A 15,904-nucleotide genomic window follows, 5' to 3' on the forward strand; every position below is an offset into this window, starting at 1 on the left:
ACTCAAGAAATTCAGGAACACAAGTTGCTGCTTCTTTTACAGTTGATTTGTTAATTTGGAATAAAGCCACATGTTTTGGCAGTCCACATCCCAGAAGAGGTGAGCCTGTCTCTGCTTGATACCAATGGAAAGGCATCCAGTAGTGCGGTGAGAGAATCCAACTCAGAGGTTTTTTATGTGTATACACATGCAGAGAGCTATTTATTTGATTGTTGTGGGGCTTAGCTGTGGTTGCACACCATGAGGTGAGCTGGGAATGAAACCCCTCTGTGGTCAACACGATGCACAAGTGAAGAACAGGAGATGCCCAAGCAAAGTACTGGGCTTGTGCCAAGGACTCGAACCAAAAGGCAAGCCCAACAAGACATTAAAATAAAGTCTCCTGGGGACAGTGCAGAATTTCTTCTACTTTAGAAGCCAAAAAAATCAGTGAACTAGAAAAGATAGGAGGGAAGGACCCTACTGTACAGTATACATCGGGCATGGAAGGTATATATTATAAAAGAGCTTTAATCTCACCTTCCAGATCCCTCCTGTTGGTAAGTGCTTTTCCTTCTAACATGTATTTTTATGTTCTAATAAAATCAGCTTTGTGGGCTGGAAGCCTTTAACACTTCATTTATGCTCATGTAATAGAAAACAGTGGGTGGTTCCCCTATAAAGCTCAGGCCAGCTCCAGGCCCTGCTGCGGCACTCTGCAAGCACATGGGCTGATACCCAGCTCCCATCAGTAGCTTCTGAGTGGGCTCACCAGCACCTTCCAGGACCAGTCTGTATGCTTAGGGGTATGAGGAAGGCAGAAATACCATTCAGTTTTACCTCAGATGTCATTCTGAGCAAAACTTTTCCTGCAGTTTTGAGTTTTAGAAGTGAGTTACCAAGTGTAAAGAGATCACCATGAAAAAAATCCATAGATAAACACCTGCACAGCGGGACATATACAGGAAATAACTCTGAGGCCTTATACCCTGTACCACCATTCTTAGTGGATTTAAGTGGATGCATTTAGGCTACTGCATAACATACACATTTTATTTATGTCTTATTGTGTATCACTGAATTCAATAAAACCTGGAATAAGATCTTCATGGTCAAAGAGTGGAGGGCAGCACTTCAAATTTCCTGCAGTAGCACACAGTAAATGCTTTAACAGAGCAACATCAACTCCTCTGTGACACATTGTTTTAATGGACAGAACTGTACCAGTAGCTACGCGTTCCTTTCAAAGGAAGACAAGAGATATCACTGCCATCGGTCACACAAACGTTTCTTGTTGGTCCGTTCCACAGCTACATAATAAGTTCCCTGTCATTTGACAAGCCCATCGTAGGATTTCTTTATCTGGTTTTCTAACATGATCACATGTTGTCTGTAGTCCCCGCATCCCAGTGAAGGATTACTGCTGCAGCAGAGATGATCCATCATCCTAATGTCATATGCAGGATGCTAATCACATCCTTTACCTGATACGGCCTTCATGCGTCTTGCAAACACACCTCACAGATGTTGTCTCAAGCCAAGTGACATCTGACTGGCAGTTATATTTCTTTCTCAGTTTGTTATTTAGATCTCAGTTATCTATGGAGAGTTTTCATTGTATACTGCATCCTTTGTAACTTCCCTTCCAGCTTGCACAAAGATGATGAACTTCAGGCTTCTTCCTTATGATGGAAATTGTTGCCTATATATGCATGATTGTCAGGTGGGCAAAAACTGAAAAACATCGTCTACAAGACTTATTGTTGAAACTCAGAAGCTTGGTTTGACTTGAACTAAACTAGGGCAGCAAAAGCCATCTGACTCTTGCCTCTGACAGCACTGCCCTGAGAAAAAAAATATTATTTAAGGAAATCCAGTCACGTTAAAGAAACAGCAGTGACTTTAGGATCTATAAAACCCTTCTGATTTCAGGATTCCACAGCCTAAATGAACAACAGCTGAACAGGAGAATCCATAGTGGTGTGATGATTCGTAAAGCAGTAAGGCACCCAGCTAAGCAGCATCAGCTTGGATCTTCTCAGTGGTGCAGGTAAAACTGACTCTGGCTGACCCAGGAATGCATAGAAAAATGCATTTCTGTCCTCATCCAGGAGTCATAAAACTCACTTTCTTGGTGGTAGTGGAAGAGATGATGGGAAACAGAGACACTGAAGACTGTGCAGGGCCAGCAAGGTTTAAAGGCTAGGCCAAGACTCAGAAGCTGCCATTGTGAAGGGACCTCTCTCCTTCTACTCCACCTTCCTGGGAACCTACCTCCTTCCCTTGGACGCTTTCAGGCCACCCACATCAGCCCCTTCACCACGACCATCCCTGCACCCACCCCAGCTGAACCTGCAAGCCGCCCCACAGCCTTCACCCAGCTCAGCTCTGAACACACTTGCGTTGCCATGATTGAATTACGGAGGGAGACTCCAGAGGAAGATTTAATTTTAGCATCCACCCAAACATGCTCAAGTTTTGTGCTTGAATCTTCTGAGAGTGGAAGTATTGAAATGTGAAGGGACTAACAGAATACCACATCAGAGTAATCCAGCTGTCAGTGTCAGTCTTCATATTTCACCTCAAAGACATAAATTACTAAGAAATTGTCACTGGCCATCTGCCTCTTTTTTACTGAGCTTGCCGCCAAGAAGCCACCTCTATGGGCTTTCTGTCTTTACTACATACATGGCTCCAAAAATCAAACCAGGAGAGGAAGGTGGGACCCTAAGGCTTGTAGTTTGGCTACTCAAAAGTAGCCTTTTGAGGATTTATCTAAACTTTTCAAATATAATAAGTAACCAGCCATAGGACAGTATACTAAGTAACCAGCCATAGTTGGTGTCCCTTGACTCACTTGTGTAGAACAGCAGGTTAGTGTGAGAATTACGCTGGATAAGTATTTTACTCCCTAAATATTGCTTTTGAAGTCACAAAATTACTTAAGACACTTTAATCCCTGGCTTAGAGGAGTGATCAAATTTACAAACACATGTTAAGCTATGCAGCAATGTCAAAAAGTAACTCACTCTACATTACCCACTTGAGAAAGCTCAAACTTTCTCCCTGATTCAGAAAACCCATCCAAAAGTATCCAAGAGCAGAGATATCTAAGATTCTCTGACAGTAGTGACAGTATTTTCCTCTTCCTTCATCTCTCCTATTTACTGAACTAATATAACAAAATATAACAGCAAATATTTTTTAACTATTTGGTCTACATCAGGTACTCAGAATAAATGCAATGTGCTTAAAAATACCTATGAACAATCTAACTACAGCACGTCAACCTCCCGGAAGAATGGCAGCAGATAAAGCCAAGGGGACTCCCTTGCAGGAGATGGCTATGCTGTCAAAAAAGGCTCTTCTCACCACAGTCCAGCACAGCCATAGTTTGTTACATATCAGTAAAAACACATGTCAAAAAGCAGAAATGACCGTGCTGCTCAAGTTAAGCATCCTACAAGTTTAATATTGGCAGCAAAAGCTCCAAAGGAAAACCACAGCATTATCAAGGTGGAAAATGTGTCTATTCAAACACAAGATGCATTTATTTTCTCATGTCTACTAATCACACAAACACAAAATGCTCTGACAGCCTTCCCAACTTACGTCATACCATTCTGCCCAAGAGGCCATCAGTCAGCTTTTTGCCAGCTACATTAATTCAGAATTTTGCTTACCGCTTGAAAAAGAGAACCCATCAACACTGCCAGCTTTGTGGAAACCATTACTTTGGTTATTTTCATAGCATGTGGTAGTTATACTAATATACTCTGGTGAACAACTAGTAGACTAGTGACCCTCAAATACTTCCCACGTTTTGGGTGCAATGAATAACAAAAATATTAGTGACTTATACTCCTTCTAAATTGAAGGCTCACAAGAAAAATCTTACTACCGTGATCTAGTTATATAAAGTAACCGGAGGAAAAAATTCACTATTAAGACACTGATCTCTGGTTGTTTATTAAGTTTTCAAAGTAGTCCAGACTTCCTTCCATTTTCGCAGAGGCCTGAAAGGATCCACCTAAAAAGTATTTTCAAGGTTCATTCTCCTCTCTCCAACTGCTTACAATTCTGTTGTATCATCCCACAAGCAATAAGCCCAGAGCTATGTAACCAGTGTAATGAGATAGGTAATTTTCGATGTTGACCAGCATTCTTGACACATCCATGCTACACACCCTACATTGTTGTGATCACTTTTGGATACAAAGCATTTGATTTCAGTTGACAATTGTGAAAGGTTTCATCCCGTCATCTTGTAAACTGATACAGACCTGTTTACAGAATTATACCAACATGAACACATGCATTCAATAGCAAACAAACCTTTATAGCACATAATCGCATTAAGGGACATCTACAGTAACTCACAAGACCTCTGCTGAACATAACTTATAAGCAATTATTTGTATGTATACATAAGGTAACTGTGATACAGTATAAACCAAAAATTATGTCAGGATTTCTGGGTGTATCAAAAAGTCGTGACTAAGTCACAGCAATTGTGCAATAAAGCACAGCATATCTTTTATTTGTATGCTTGAGAAATTAATATTGGTGTGACTTACAAAGAGCAGCACAATTACAACAACAACATTAACCTTAGTGTTGTGGACAGGTCATGCAAATAAGTCCTCAAAGTCATCAATCTTGAAAGCCTGACCACCCTATGACAAATTGAAACCTCTCCAAAATCTAATAAGTTTGTGGATGTTTTTTAAGGTTGTTTCTTCTCTGTTTGAGTTAGTATTACAGGAATAGAAAACTATAACTATACATGGCAGAGAAAATACAGACCTTTGAAATTACAGTAATACTCAGCTCTCTGCCACAGAAGTATTACGTGTAAAGATGAACTAGAGTAGTAAAGCAGACTCCATGACTTACCTTACTTTGCTGTTTCAAAGATTCATTCAGAGGACCATTCCCACTATGGGAACCTTTATAAGGCCTTGACATAGTAGGAGTTTGTTAGGTTTTTTTTAAAGATAAAAACCTGTTAAATAAAACTACCAGTTGCCACAGACTGGTAGAAAAGAGCTTCTCCTAGACAACTTCCTTTTATAAACCTCACCATGGGTGTGGCTAAATGGCTAGCTCCACCCTTCATCCCATCTAGAAACCCAGAGAGCCTATAAAAACTCTGGAGCAAGATAATAATCTTGTCAACTCGTTACATGCTCTGGTTTTTTTGTTTGTTTGTTTTGTTTTAAAGTAGATAACTAGTCAATAGTTTCCCAAGCTAATGGGAAAAATGTAGATTTTTCTACAAACGTAGTTGTCTTTAATATTTGCAGGTCCTGCAACATGGCCTACAAACACTTAGTGAGTGAGTTTGCTCAGTAATTTGCTTTTAAGAGCACTGCTGTAACAACCTGAGGAAAGTCTAACAGCTCTTCCACCACCAGCGAAGGCTCCTGTTTTCATCACTTACATCATGAAGATGATGCAAGATCAAAGCCCTTTGTGTGCCTCATTAAATCACACATGCCTTCACTGTGGAGGGACCACCACCAATAAAAACTGGAATCTGTTCTTTTGTTTCTTTTGTTCTCTACTCTACATCTTAAAAAAAAAAAAAAAAAAAGTCAACTTTCTTTTTTCTTACAGTCCAATTCAAGAGGATGGGCAGATGGACTAAGATGTTGCCACTAAGGCAATATTGCCTGCAGAGTTATATATTGCCGTGGTGTGTAACACAAACCCATCTAGATGTCTGCATTCTTGTTTCTTATTCAAGTTTTTTTACTACTCCAGCTAGTAGTTTTTTTATTTAATAATACAAGTATAAGGAACTACAAGCATAGTGCTTAAGGTTTTTTTTTCACTCAATAGTTGGTTATCCTGGCACTCCTGCAGAAGCCTGGGCGTGAAATCGGAGTTCTTGAGGTGTTTGGCAGGAGCTCAACTATGCTTCTATCATCTGAGTTTGCTTTCAAGGGAGAGATTAGGAAATTATGTTCTTGTTAACAAGATCTGTGCAAGTAATGGCTATTATGCCCAACATTTCCTGTATTTAAGCTGAAGTGATTGTTCCATCTTGATATGAAGTGCTAAGGTATTTTCTTGAGAATTAGCGATTTGGGCCAAATCTTAACTTTAAAAGTATTACAAGAAGAACATTCATTCCTTTGCACAGTACCAGGCCATTTCTGTCTGAAAATGCTAACTGGTCTTTAAAATGTATGTATCCATATGGAACTTTTAATATAAAATTAGAATATAAGCTTAATACTGCCTGTGCTCCTCTTCCCCCAGCTCCCAGAGCATCAGATGGAGAAAAAATTCTGCCTTCATTGCAACAAAAATTTTGCTTAATAAACCACAGCATTCACTTTTCATTGCTTCTGTACCTCTGCAGGCAAGATAAAGCATCTTCTACTTTATAATCCATATTTAAAGGACAGATACCCATGTCCTTTTCTGTGGCTGAAAGTCTGTAATCTCATGCTCTACAGTACATGAAGAAATTCTGTAGCGTTCTCCAAGGGCAATAAAACCATTTCATCCTTTAAAGAAAGCCCAATGATTCAGGGAAAAAGATAACATCTTGGCAAGTTCACAAATGAAACATAGCACGTAAGAGTAAAGAAGGCAGTTCTATTTAAATACAGTTAGAAGAAATAGAGAGGAACTCATTTTCTTTCCTACCACTGCGAGGTCCTCTACCACAGGTGTGCACCACAGGTGGGCAGGCTTCCTCTCTATCCACTCCAGTGATGACTGACAGAACAGGTCAGCTCTGATATCCTTGGTTGATTTCTCACTTCTTTTGAACTGATCTTCCCCAGACAGAGCAGGGGAACCCACAGGTATGGGTGAAAGGAGGAGGAATGTCACAGGGGATGGGCAAGACTGGAAATCAGGATACTAGTACTAGTGTGCTGTGCTCAGTGCAGCCAGCTCTGTACTGATGCACTTCCTAGGCTGGGGCTTGAAACCATGCTGTCTAGAAATACAGGACTGGAAAGACACCGGAGATGATGCTTTAACTTTTAAAAGATCTGCTGCTTTAGCTGGTAGTAACTATGCCTCAATACTATAAACATGAAATGGTGAAACTGAGTATGGTCTCATCTGTAGGAGCTAGCAAAGAAAATCAAGAGAGAAAATTCTCAGTGCCTGTGATTCGTTCCTAATAAAAACCACACATGAGGGGGGGGAGGAGGGGGGGGAATAAATAAAAAAATAAAAAAGAAAATAAAGCCTTATTTTCTGAATATCACCAACACCTCTTACAACTACGAGGGCACACCCTGCACTGTCTGCCACAACTACTTTATCACTGCCCTAATGGCAAACTCAGCATTATGCAGCTGTAAAGAGCCATCATCACACTTTGCCGTTATAACCAGAGGAAATTGCTAGTTTAGTTAACCAGATCACATTTTAGCAGGTGAAACTAGGAGAGGTGAGTACGCAGCTGCAAGCAAGGGGCTAGTAGGTTAGTCCTTGCTGAGGAGGCGCTTCGCTCATACCCATCGCTACTGATATCATCTCGCTTTTTGCCACCGAGGGCAAGCCTTCAAAAAACGTTTTCTATCCTGAGCAAGGACGGTTCTAAGAGCTTCCCTAAACCCGCTCGTACTTAGCAAGGCATCAGTATTTAAAGTACAGGATTAACCTGTCTGCTGACGCTTCGGGTTCAGCGGAAAACTTAAAAAGACTTTTAACCCCGTTTTATTCCACGGTGCCCTCCCTCTTTCACAGCCGCCTGGATCAGGAGCTCTCGGTGTCATAAAGCAGCGCGTTCAGGCCCCTCGAGGCACTGACAGCCCCTCGCTCCTCCTGGAGAGGCGCAGCACCTCCCGCCCGCGGTAAGGCTGGACTCCTCTACCGCGAAGCGCCCCTCCGCCCGCGGGGGGCCCGCTCTGCCGGGGAGCGCCCCTCGGCCCCCGAGGGGCCGAGGGGCGCTCCCCGGCAGAGCGGGCCCCCCCCGGGGCCGCGGCGGGGCCTGGCGGGGCCGCGGCGGGGCCTGGCGGGGCCTGGCGGGCGCAGGCCGGGGCGCCGAGGCGGGCATTTTGTTGGCGGGCCGTCTCTGTGGCGCAATCGGTTAGCGCGTTCGGCTGTTAACCGAAAGGTTGGTGGTTCGAGCCCACCCAGGGACGATTTCTTTCTCCTTTCCTGCCCCGTGGTACGGGGGTTTCAATCCTAATATCATCCTCGAAAAGGAGGTTGTTACTCACCCCCCCTTCCCCGGGCAGAGGAAGGAAAAATGAAGCTGTTGGTGTGCTAATTTTGTGGTGAAGATGGGTTTGGGTGCTGGGTTCCCTCCTCTTTCTCAGGCACAAAAACAACCCCCAAGTGGCTGAAAGCCGGGACTTTCGTTTTCTTAACAGAAATTTTTTTGGTGATCATCTGGAATTATTTAATCTGCACTTCAAAAGTCTTACAAGACACAGCCAACCTAGAGCTGCTGTTCAAAACGTCAGCAAATGCACTTTTCCTCTGATATTGCCCAGGCTGTTGGCAGCTGCACCTTGCAACCCTGGCTTCTCCTAGAGAGATGTATATTCCCAGCAAGTTTCCTGTGCCTTGCTAATGAGGCGTGAAGATGCCCTTGTACAACCAATCGTCAATGTCTAGTCTCTCCTATCTCTAAATTTCCTGCTTTTTTGGTAAATATTTCTCATTATCATGATTGACATCAAAGCTCATGAGGGAGTTAAAGGGTTAATGGGGTTGAAAGAAGTAGATTCAAATTTACTATACAAAAGTCACTGCAATTAATAATGGCTGAGAACAGGAGCTGCAAAGTAAAACATGTAAAAGTCAGAAAAAAACCCAAACAGCTTTAAGGCTTAGTCTGTATATGTTGCACACTTTATTTATGTCAAGGTTTTTAAATATCTGATTGTTTGGTAATAACTAAATTATTTAGCTTTACAGCAGACCAACCTGTTGAAGGGGAACAGAGCTGCGTGAGTGGGATGTCCTACCCTGGCCACTAACCACAGCAGAGAAACCCCAAAGCACACGACACTGTATGGACCATCAAATGCCAAGGCAAGTATTTACTCTGTTGGTGCAGTTTAGTAGCTACGGTTTAAGGAGTAATCCTGGTAAGACAGGAACTCTCTGCTGCCCCCGTGCTTAGCTTAATTACAAACAGAAGTCGCCTGTTCTCCTTTTGTGTGTATAGGTCTATTAATACTAACAATTTGCTCATGCCATCTGCCAATGAGCTATTTCCAGTTTTACAAAGCAAAGCAGACAATATTTGCAGGTGTTTGGAAATGTATTTATTTGGCCATTAAATCCCCAAGACCTAAACACTGCCAAACAATATTTGCATTTGCAGGTACTCCTGCCAGACAGTGTCTTCTGAACTGATGTCCGACATGAAGTCAAGACTCCAATGAAAATCAAGAGATGTATTAATCTGTTACTTCAGTTTTGCCTCTTAGTCTGGGTCTTTGCCTCTGGCTTGCAAATATTCTTGGATTCAGAATCGTAAGCTCGTCGAGGGATGCCGCATTCCCCGCAGAGATGAGTCACGAGATGCAAGGTTAGTTTCAAGTGCCATATTGCAATGAAGCTTCAAGAATGAGTTTACTCACAGCGTTTCTACTTAGTCTGAATATTGTAAAGCCAAACAAAACATACTGTTTTCCTTTGATAAAACCTGACATGCTTTACTTGCAGTGTGATTCAAACTGTCTGAAGAGATTGTTACGACTACATATTCAACCCAGTATTAATTGAAACATAAAATGGTTACCAGATCAAAGCCTATTTTAATAAAATTTCTCTGGAAGGAGTAGCCTGAGAAGATATTTGGCCATTTCACATTAGACGTTGCACAACCAAACAATGCAGTGAAATGAGAGACAGATTCTTCCCTGCCAACTTTAACAAATCTATCCAGATTTACTAGATTAAAACAATTTAGGTGTCTGAAACTTATAGCAGATAGACCTGCACGTTACATCCTTCTTCCCTTCTCACCTGTCAAATCTATGCAGGATTTGTATTTTCTGGCAACTTGTTATTTTTTTGTGGTTTGGCATTGGTAATTAGATCAACCTGAAAGCCTGTCATTTATGTCTGTGGTAGATTATCCAGTATTAGGACCCTACTAATTTTATCCCTTAAGGAAAAAAAGAGGAAACTTGAGTAAACGTTGTACCTGAAGTTGCCTTGCTGAAGAAATACTACTGGCTTCTTTCTAGAAGGTGGAGAATTAATATGGTGAGCCATTCTCGGAAGATACCAGGTTAAAGATTAGGCTCCTGTAAAGCATTAGAACCATTCCTAAACTTTAAACAGGAGAAATTTGAAATCTGGGGTCATTCAAGGTTCAGTGGAACGAAGCTGGATGAATGCAAAACTCTTCAGCACAAAATGCAGAAGTTTCTGGGACTGAGGAGGTCTCCAACCAGGATTATCAAAGCTTTACCCACAAAATTTGTCATGTTTTCATCATCTTCTCTGCCCCCCCTCCTCCTCCTCTTCTTCGCCACCATCAGGCATCTTTACCAGGCCACTGTGGAGAATTGTCCCCTCTTTAGGACAGCAGTTGCTGATCAGATTTGAGCATGCTTACCCCTCCTGAAGCCCTGCTCTTCCTACCAGGACTCTGTTACAGAGTTGCTTTCCTTCGGCCTTTTAAAAACACTTTTGGACACAGCTGTAATGAAAACAGTGCAGGGCAGCCCTGCTGCTGGCTGCTGACGCTGGGCAGTGCTCCCAGAACAGGCCGGTGCCTTAATCCTGCCTGTCCTGCGACTGTGTGCCAGCCAGGGCTACGCTTCAGTTCATCGGGGACAAATGCAATGTGAAACTATTCTGAAATCCAGTTAGATAATATGATAAATGCTTGCCCTGACAGCTTTCCTAGAGCATTCTTGTTCTTGGGATCCTTTCCTTGCAGTTCAGGTTTTGCATTCTCCTCTCCCCTCACTTGAGTCCTGCTGCCAGTACCCTTTTCCCTCACCTGACTTTCCTGAATGCAGATGAGTCACTGCTTCTTCCTTACAGTCCATGAAGTGGCTTTTCAAATCCCTTGAAAAATATACCTTGAGTTTCTTTTCCCACCCACCTTTCCTGCAGTTTCCTGGGGGTTTACCCCATAGTTCCTCTTGCTGCCCTCAGAGAACCCACCGCTCTGTCACAGTGTTTAAGTTCACTGCTCCTAGAGACGGGCATCATGGAGACTGTCAACAGGGAGGATCCACAGCCACCCCATCACAAAAAGGACGCAAGAGCCGTACGTGGATTTCCCCAAATCACCTCACCTTTTCATCAAGCCCCACTGAAGCTGTAAGGATTTCACATTGGCAGCTGTAGCTATCCACAAAGGAGCTAAGCCAAAAAACACTGACTTTTATAGATACACACATACGTATACACACATTAAAATAAATAAATGATATATATATAAATGTGCTGAAAGTCTCGGGATCTCATTTAAGCCTCACCCAACAACAACACGTGTGCCATCATGCACCGGTTGGTCTTCGGGCCCCCAGTGACTCAGAGCAATGCTGCCGACACGCTCCCCACAGGGACTTTCTGCACCAGCGGCAGTTCTCCCTCCCCTGTCTCATGCAAACACCCGCCCAGCCCAACTCTCCTCTGTGACAACAGCTTACAGTTTTTAACATGATATAGTATCACTCTCCAGAGGTGCCCGAGGGAAAAATGCATTCCACTCACCTAATTGTGTTAGTTTAATGTTTCTCCCTCTTCTGGAATTAAGCTATTTTTAAAAAACTGGACTGTATTAAGGTTTCTGTGTTGCAAGGCTTAAGAGAAGAAGGGTCAGGGTAAAAGCTGTTCTAAGGTAAATCTGAATGATAGGTTTTAGCAAAAGTTTTAGTAACTTTGAAGGCCCCCACGTTTTTTTTCAAAGATTAACTGAGGATGAATTCTTGTGATTATCCATTTGGGACTGTGTGTGTGGGGTGGGTGAGTGAGGGGGTGTGTCACTTGTTTTTTAACTCCTCAAAATATTTCACTGACATTTGGAGGAACCATCAAAAATAACTCAGAAAAATGCCAATTAGCCAGAAGAGACAATGATAAACAGTTGAGAACACTTGAACTTGTACAAGCTGAAAGAAACCTGATTTGAGAGTTTGTTGTCAGAGAGGGGCCTTTGATTTAGAATATCAGACTAAAACTAAATCAGGCCATTACAAACGAAATCATAGGTCTGAAATAACTATTCCAGCTGCAGCCTGCATCATCAATGCCTAGGTTGTTTTCAACGCACTTTAGACAGACTCTGTGTCCTCCTGAGCAAGCTGTCCCTCGCTGCTCTTGTGGACAAGGAAGCTTCTGGTGCCCGAGGAGCAAAAGTGATGGCACAAGAGTCCCTGTTGCCTCTCAGAGAAAGAGGCCTGCTACAGGAAGACTTAACCTTAAAGAACAGGTACCTGCTAAGTGGACAATTGTCAGAAGTTTTAAATAAGCAGAAGACACCCCAAATGACCAAACCATATTCCGCACCAGGTGTTCTGATACAGTCTGATAGGGCAGTCAGCCAAGTTATACCAACCTGCCATGGCACACCTCACAAAGTGAGGTCATAGAAAAATATGCATATTTTCCAGTCTTTGAAACTTCTCCAAAAGGCGTAGGTATCGCATAGACACTAAGCCCACGCGATGTTAAACGCCCCGTATGCTGCTGTCCCTGACTCCTTCCCTCTCTGACTAAGGTGACCGTTCTGTCCTTATGAAGCTGACATAGCTCATGAATTCTGTAGGCTGAATTTGAGGAAGATTGGAGGAAACCACACTTGCCCTTAGGAAAAGTCAAATTTATCAACTGGTAGACTGGTACTAATTTCTGAAGCCTTTGGTTGTATTTAAGTAGATTATATAGTATCTCAGTCAGCTTTGTCTGCTAGGGACAGTATGAAACTTCACTACTGCAGCAGCAGTACCATAAATCCTGAGTTTTTTAGGATGATAGTCTCCCGTAACTCAAACACTGCGCCCACAGGATACAGCAGCAGGTGAGTTCAGGGGCCATAACCCTCCTGTTCTCTGCTCTGGGGATGATTTTCACTGCATGGGCTTTACTAACAAGCAGCCATTGAATCTCAGCAGTGGTTGCAGACAACCCGTGTGAGACAAAGGCATTGTGTGCTCTTTGTATCTTCTGACTTATGGGGTGAGGTACCTGTATCTCAGGGAAAAGAGACGGAGTGAGCATGTGTACACCAAGGATTTGGAGAGCATTTGGCACGTCACCAGGGCACCCTGAGGTGACAGTGTGTGTGTACAGTTGCTCATACAGCTGTTGAATAATAAATATCTCAGCATGCCCTTGAGATGGTACTTCTAAATACTTATCTCTTCATTGAAGCAACTGGAGCTTGACTAAAAGATTTACCAACGACAGTGTTCCTGTAGAAGTTTTTACACAGTTCATTTGACTTCAAAAGACAGCATCTTTTCAAAGAGCAAGTGCATCTTACAAAATAACCTTTAAGCTGTACCATGCTTTGTTTGAAATACTGTTCTGCTAGTCCACCTCTGAAATGTCATCTCCGTCTCAGTGTTTATCTTCTCTTAAAACAGCAAATTTACTACAGTATTTCTTGTAAAAAGTTTTCACATCCTTTACTGCTTTAGATTTCTTGCTATGTTAAGTTACGAGCTTATATTATTAGCCTCAATTCATTTGCTACACAGTTTGGAGCCACAGATAAAAAGCAAATATCCCTTTGGGAAGCAAGTAAAGTACAAAAAGGACTATAACTCACTCACCATAGAAAGCAACAGAGGTTTGCGTTATCAGAAGCCGTTTGAAATGACAAACTAGTGGTAACGATTTTTGGTTTGGGTTTTTTTTTTTTTCCTCACAACCTCACAGGTGCCACTACTGCATAGGAAGCTTGGAGCTTCACGTAGCGTTAGTGTCTGGCCGTAGCGCTTCCTTCCTCGCAGGAGCTGCCACGCTCGGTCAGTGAACGCAGCATGCTGAATCATCAGGCTTTTAGGTGTATTCTCCGGAAGGGGATTTATTCATCACGGAGCTTCCCCACCACGCAGCCCGCCAAAAGGAAAGCTGTCACCAGAAGCTGTTTTGGACGCTCGCAACTCAGCGGCGACGTGCAAACGGGTTATATATCGAAGGACTTAAAATTCATGCCGTAGTAAGCGCCTGCCGGCTTTTGACACAACGCACTGCAGAGCCAGACAACAACTCTCCTGGTTTCCCAACTCTTCATGCCGACAAAACAAACACGTAAACATGCTTCTCAGCCCTCAGAGCCCCCTAAATACTAATTACTCTCTAGCGATGCCACTCGTCGTAATACCTCTGAGATTTCTCCTGGTTTAATTGCCAGGGGATAAGGGGCTCGGTTCGAGTCAAGACGTTTCATAGCACCGTCACAGCACTAAAATTTCACTTTTTTTACGAAGAGTGAGGGGTAACCGCTTCGCTCCCTTCCCGAAGGGCTTTCGGACTCACGGGCAGGGGCAATGAGGGAGCCGCCCGTCCCCGGCTGGCTGCAACACCCCCGGGCTGCCCACGAGTGGACGGATCGCCCCATGGGGGAACGGGACGGACGCAGCCCCCGCGGCGCACAAAGGCGCCCCCCGCCCCGCAAGGCCGCTCACGCGTGGCACGGCCGCTCCCGGTGCCAGCGTGGCACAACCCCCGCTGCTCGCCTCACCTGCTCCGCTCCCCGCTGCCGCCGCTTTTCCTTTCTCCCGCCCGCCCCGCTGACAGCCCGGCTTTGTCCGCCCGCCCCGCTCCGCCCCACGCGGGAGGCGCCACGTGAACCGCCCCGGGCACGGCACGGCACGGCACGGCACGGCACGGCACCGCACCGCACCGCACCGCACCGCACCGCACCGCACCGCACCGGCGCCCCGAGAGTGTCCTTCCCTGCCCGGTGAGAGCAAAGAGCCCGCCGGCCTTGCCACGCACAGAGCAGCGAGTGCACCAACCCACGCCCGGCTGCATCATTATCGTTTATTGTGACGTTATTTTTATTTTTATTTGGTTTTGATGTCTATGTTTTCCTTTTAATTTAAAATCTTTTCTTTTCTTTTCTTTTCTTTTCTTTTCTTTTCTTTTCTTTTCTTTTCTTTTCTTTTCTTTTCTTTTCTTTTCTTTTCTTTTCTTTTCTCCTCTTTTCTCCTCTTTTCTCCTCTTTTCTCCTCTTTTCTCCTCTTTTCTCCTCTTTTCTCCTCTTTTCTCCTCTTTTCTCCTCTTTTCTCCTCTTTTCTTTTCTTTTCTTTTCTTTTCTTTTCTTTTCTTTTCTTTTCTTTTCTTTTCTTTTCTTTTCTTTTCTTTTCTTTTCTTTTCTTTTCTTTTCTTTTCTTTTCTTTTCTTTTTCTTTTTCTTTTTCTTTTCTTTCCTCTCCTCTTTTTTATATTTTCTTTTCTTCTCTTTTTTATATTTTCTTTTCTTCTCTTTTTTATATTTTCTTTTCTTCTCTTTTTTATATTTTCTTTTCTTCTCTTTTTTATATTTTCTTTTCTCTTTTTTATATTTTCTTTGCTTTGCTTTTCTCCTCTTCCTCTTCTCTCTTCATCTTTGTCATAAAGTTAAGCTCTACGACCACCTTCCCCCAACCCCCCCCCGAGGCACCAGCAGCTCCTAAGGGGGTGCTGGGTACCCCGGTCGCGGCGAGGCCCCCGCCGAGTGCGCAGCCCCGGCGCGGGGTGGGATGGCGCTGGGGCTGGGAAGCAGCTGCAGCATCGCTCCCTTGGCCGGATTCCTCCCTGAAACCCCACGCCTCGGCTCGCAGCCCTGTTGGACCTGCTCGAGGAGCCCGGCACTAGAGCCTGCTCTGCAGAAGGAGATGCTGATTTCCACAGGCTCTCGGAAATTGTGCCCTGCATCAAAATCATCCCACCTGCTTTCGAAAACTGAGCTAGCCAAGGAAGCTGTCAGGGCCCTATCTTTAGTTCTTTGCTCTGCAGATGGACTGTTAGTCAAGTCCTGC

General features: G+C 43.7%; 1 protein-coding gene and 1 non-coding gene across 2 annotated transcripts in view; one reads left to right on the top strand and one right to left on the bottom strand.

Annotated features, from left to right (window-relative positions):
- Window positions 1-14,645, bottom strand: part of MAPRE2 (microtubule associated protein RP/EB family member 2) — a 101,639-nt gene extending 86,994 nt beyond the window's left edge. Inside the window, exon 1 of the mRNA XM_074898997.1 lies at window positions 14,624-14,645. The gene's annotated coding sequence lies outside the window, so the exon portion shown is untranslated. The remainder of the gene's footprint in view (window positions 1-14,623) is intronic.
- TRNAN-GUU (transfer RNA asparagine (anticodon GUU)) lies at window positions 8,023-8,096 on the top strand. Its single transcript has one exon. It is a non-coding gene; the product is annotated as a tRNA-Asn (tRNA).
- Window positions 14,646-15,904: the final 1,259 nt, after the last annotated feature.

This window comes from Athene noctua, chromosome 2 (genome assembly GCF_965140245.1).
Source record: "Athene noctua chromosome 2, bAthNoc1.hap1.1, whole genome shotgun sequence".
NCBI lineage: Eukaryota > Metazoa > Chordata > Aves > Strigiformes > Strigidae > Athene > Athene noctua.